The sequence below is a fragment of the Durio zibethinus genome, unplaced genomic scaffold (assembly GCF_047325235.1).
Source record: "Durio zibethinus cultivar Kanyao isolate XHJ-2024 unplaced genomic scaffold, ASM4732523v1 HiC_scaffold_3, whole genome shotgun sequence".
NCBI lineage: Eukaryota > Viridiplantae > Streptophyta > Magnoliopsida > Malvales > Malvaceae > Durio > Durio zibethinus.
The window spans coordinates 8526001-8531000 of NW_028323044.1; positions in this window are offsets into that span (position 1 = coordinate 8526001).

Here is a 5000-nt window from a genome sequence, read left to right on the forward strand (position 1 = left end):
GCCGCGACCCTCGGTCCGACTGGGGCTTAGACATGGAATGAGCTCCGTATGCCTAAGTCAACCCACGGAACGAGCGTGCGGGCGCTCAGCCGGCCGGAGAGGCAGGATGCGCAAGCCGGGGATCGATCGGGTGCTAGGTGGGTTTAGGCACATCTTCAAATTTCTGCCGTGCCAATGCCATTTTTATGGCTTGTAAATTCATACAATGGTCCCCTAAGCCTTCACGTGAAGTTTCGTTGCAAGATGACTCGTTTTCTATTTTTCACGATTTTCGAAACTTTTTGCGGTTCGTGATTTTTTAGAATTTTTTTAGAAGGAGTTTTGGCCCCAAATTTTATGGACGTGATCCTTCTATTTTTGTTGGCATGCACAAAAAAATTCAGCTAAAAACTCGAACCGGAGAAGATTTCGCGACCGTTTGAAAAAAGTGTCCCCGTTTCAGACACTTCAACGGCTACTGGCAGCAAACCTGTAAAATCTCAAACGCTCTTTAAGGGGGTGTGAGTTCTCAGAGGTTTGATGAGGGATAGGGGGACAACACAAGGGCCAAGCACCAGCACCCATCGCACGTCATGTGCGCACACCCCCCCGGCCCCCCTCCCAATCGCCGGAACCCCAATGCCGCCGGTCAGGTTCTCCGGCGGTACTCCGGCGATGCTCCGGCGATGCTGTCCCGAGTGAAAAAAATGCGGCACCAGCACATGCTGGAGCCAAGCATGGGCACCGTGGCTCAAAATCGAACTTCGGCCAAGGCCTCGACCATCAATGGCACATGATGACGCATGGTGATGGCACATGCATCGACCATCATCGGCATAGGCTGCCCTTCGGTACGGGCACTTGCCTCGACCGCCATCGGCACAAGCTGGGCCCTGGTGTGGGTTGTTGCCTCGATCACCAGCGGCACATGCTGAGCCTTGGTGCGGGCGGTTGCCTCGAGCACCATCGGCAGACCCTGGGCCCTGGTGCGGCCGGTTGCCCCGATAACCATCGGCACACGCTGGGCCCTGGAGCGGCCGGTTGCCTCGATCACCATCGGCAAAAGTTGGGCCCTGGTGCGGGCGCTTGCCTCGACCACCATCGGCACACGCTGGGCACTGGTGCGGGCGCTTGCCTCGACCACCATCGGCACACGCTGGGCCCTGGGGCGGGCGGTTGCCTCGATCACCATCGGCACACGCTGGGCCCTGGTGCGGGCGGTTGCCCCCAGCACCATCGGCACACGTTGGGCCCTGGTGCGGGCGCTTGCCTCGACCACCATCGGCACACGCTGGGCCCTGGTGCGGGCGTTTGCCTCGACCACCATCGGCACACGCTGGGCCCTGGTGCGGCCGCTTGCCTCGACCACCATCGGCACACGGTGGGCCCTGGTGCGGTCGGTTGCCTCGAGCACCATCGGCACACGCTGGGCCCTGGTGCGGGCGCTTGCCTCGACCACCATCGGCACACGCTGGGCCCTGGTGCGGGCGCTTGCCTCGACCACCATCGGCACACGCTGGGCCCTGGTGCGGCAGGTTGCCTCGAGCACCATCGGCACACGCTGGGCCCTGGTGCGGTCGGTTGCCTCGAGCACCATCGGCACACGCTGGGCCCTGGTGCGGGCGCTTGCCTCGACCACCATCGGCACACGCTGGGCCCTGGTGCGGCAGGTTCCCTCGACGACCATCGGCACACGCTGGGCCCTGGTGCGGCAGGTTGCCTCGAGCACCATCGGCACACGCTGGGCCCTGGTGCGGTCGGTTGCCTCGATCACCATCGGCACACGCTGGGCCCTGGTGCGGGCGGTTGCCTCGACCACCATCGGCACACGCTGGGCCCTGGTGCGGCAGCTTGCCTCGAGCACCATCGGCACACGCTCGGCCCTGGTGCGGTCGGTTGCCTCGAGCACCATCGGCACACGCTGGGCCCTGGTGCGGCAGGTTGCCTCGACCACCATCGGCAGCCTCGACCACCATCGGCACACGCTGGGCCCTGGTGCGGGCGCTTGCCTCGACCACCATCGGCACACGCTGGGCCCTGGTACGGGCGCTTGCCTCGACCACCATCGGCACACGCTCCGCCCTGGTGCGGCAGGTTGCCTCGACCACCATCGGCACACGCTGGGCCCTGGTGCGGGCGGTTGCCTCGACCACCATCGGCACACGCTGGGCCCTGGTGCGGGCGCTTGCCTCGACCACCATCGGCACACGCTGGGCCCTGGTGCGGCAGGTTGCCTCGAGCACCATCGGCACACGCTGGGCCCTGGTGCGGCAGGTTGCCTCGAGCACCATCGGCACACGCTGGGCCCTGGTGCGGGCGCTTGCCTCGAGCACCATCGGCACACGCTCGGCCCTGGTGCGGTCGGTTGCCTCGAGCACCATCGGCACACGCTGGGCCCTGGTGCGGCAGGTTGCCTCGACCACCATCGGCACACGCTGGGCCCTGGTGCGGGCGCTTGCCTCGACCACCATCGGCACACGCTCGGCCCTGGTGCGGTCGGTTGCCTCGAGCACCATCGGCACACGCTGGGCCCTGGTGCGGGCGGTTGCCTCGACCACCATCGGCACACGCTGGGCCCTGGTGCGGGCGCTTGCCTCGACCACCATCGGCACACGCTGGGCCCTGGTGCGGGCGCTTGCCTCGAGCACCATCGGCAGACGCTGGGCCCTGGTGCGGCAGGTTGCCTCGAGCACCATCGGCAGACGCTGGGCCCTGGTGCGGCAGGTTGCCTCGAGCACCATCGGCACACGCTGGGCCCTGGTGCGGTCGGTTGCCTCGAGCACCATCGGCACACGCTGGGCGCTGGTGCGGGAACTTGCCTCGACCACCATCGGCACACGCTGGGCCCTGGTGCGGCAGGTTGCCTCGATCACCATCGGCACACGCTGGGCCCTGGTGCGACAGGTTGCCTCGAGCACCATCGGCACACTATCGGCCCTGGTGCGGGCGGTTGCCTCGACCACCATCGGCACACGCTGGGCCCTGGTGCGGGCGCTTGCCTCGAGCACCATCGGCACACGCTGGGCCCTGGTGGGTTTAGGCACATCTTCAAATTTCTGCCGTGCCAATGCCATTTTTATGGCTTGTAAATTCATACAATGGTCCCCTAAGCCTTCACGTGAAGTTTCGTTGGAAGATGACTCGTTTTCTATTTTTCACGATTTTCGAAACTTTTTGCGGTTCGGGATTTTTTAAAATTTTTTTATAAGGATTTTTGGCCCCAAATTTTGTAGGCATGATCCTTCTATTTTTGTTGGCATGCACAAAAAAATTCAGCTAAAAACTCGAAGTAGAGAAGATTTTGTGACCGTTTGAAAAAAGTGTCCCCATTTCAGACACTTTAACGGCTACTGGTAGCAAACCTGTAAAATCTCAAATGCTCTTTAAGGGGGTGTGAATTCTCAGAGGTTTGATGAGGGATAGGGGGCCAACACAAGGCCAAGTACCAGCACCCATCGCACATCATGTGCGCACACCCCCCCGGCCCCCCTCCCAATCGCCGGAACCCCAATGCCGCCGGTCAGGTTCTCCGGCGGTACTCCGGCGATGCTCCGGCGATGCTCCGGCGATGCTGTCCCGAGTGAAAAAAATGCGGCACCAGCACATGCTGGAGCCAAGCATGGGCACCGTGGCTCAAAATCGAACTTCGGCCAAGGCCTCGACCATCAATGGCACATGATGACGCATGGTGATGGCACATGCATCGACCATCATCGGCATAGGCTGCCCTTCGGTACGGGCACTTGCCTCGACCGCCATCGGCACAAGCTGGGCCCTGGTGTGGGTTGTTGCCTCGATCACAATCGGCACATGCTGAGCCTTGGTGCGGGCGGTTGCCTCGAGCACCATCGGCAGACCCTGGGCCCTGGTGCGGCCGGTTGCCCCGATAACCATCGGCACACGCTGGGCCCTGGGGCGGGCGCTTGCCCCCAGCACCATCGGCACACGCTGGGCCCTGGTGCGGGCGCTTGCCCCCAGCACCATCGGCACACGCTGGGCCCTGGTACGGGCGGTTGCCCCGAACACCATCGACACAAGCCGGCCCTTGGTGCGGGCTCCTGGCTCGACCACCATCGGCACACGCTGGGCCCTGGTGCGGGCGGTTGCCTCGAACACCATCGGCACACGCCGGCCCTTGGTGCGGCCGGTTGCCTCGACCACCATCGGCACACGCTCGGCCTTGGTGAGGGCGCTTGCCTCGACCACCATCGGCACACGCTGCGCCCTGGTGCGGGCACTTGCCTCGACCACCATCGGCACACGCTCGGCCTTGGTGCGGGCGCTTGCCTCGACCACCATCGGCACACGCTGGGCCCTGGTGCTGGCGGTTGCCTCGACCACCATCGGCACACGCTGGGCCCTGGTGCGGGCGCTTGCCTCGACCACCATCGGCACACGCTGGGCCCTGGTGCGGGCGGTTGCCTCGACCACCATCGGCACACGCTGGGCCCTGGTGCGGGCGGTTGCCTCGAACACCATCGGCACAAGCCGGCCCTTGGTGCGGGCGGTTGCCTCGAGCACCATCGGCACACGCTGGGCCCTGGTGCGGGCGGTTGCCTCGACCACCATCGGCACACGCTGGGCCCTGGTGCGGACGGTTGCCTCGAGCACCATGGGCACACGCTGGCCCTTGGTGCGGGCTCTTGCCTCGACCACCATCAGCAGAAGATTGCCCCTACGTCGAACACCATCGATACATGCCGGGCCTTGGTGTGGGCACATGCCTCGAGCTGGTGCGGGCGGTTGCCTCGACCACCATCGGCTCACGTTGGCTCTTGTTGCGGGCACATGCCTCGACCACCATCGGCACCTGCGCACCCTCGGTGTGGGATTTGCTTGTTTGGAAAAAGTGTCCCCGTTTCAGACATTTTAACGTCTACTGGTAGCATATCTGTAAAATCTCTAATGCTCTTTAGGGGGTGGTGGTCCGGCACCCCCTCTCCCCCCCCCACGGGGGGAGTAGGTGTGCGCGATGGGCCTCCCATTGCGTGCACCCCGGCCAACGTCCCTCGAACGAAATA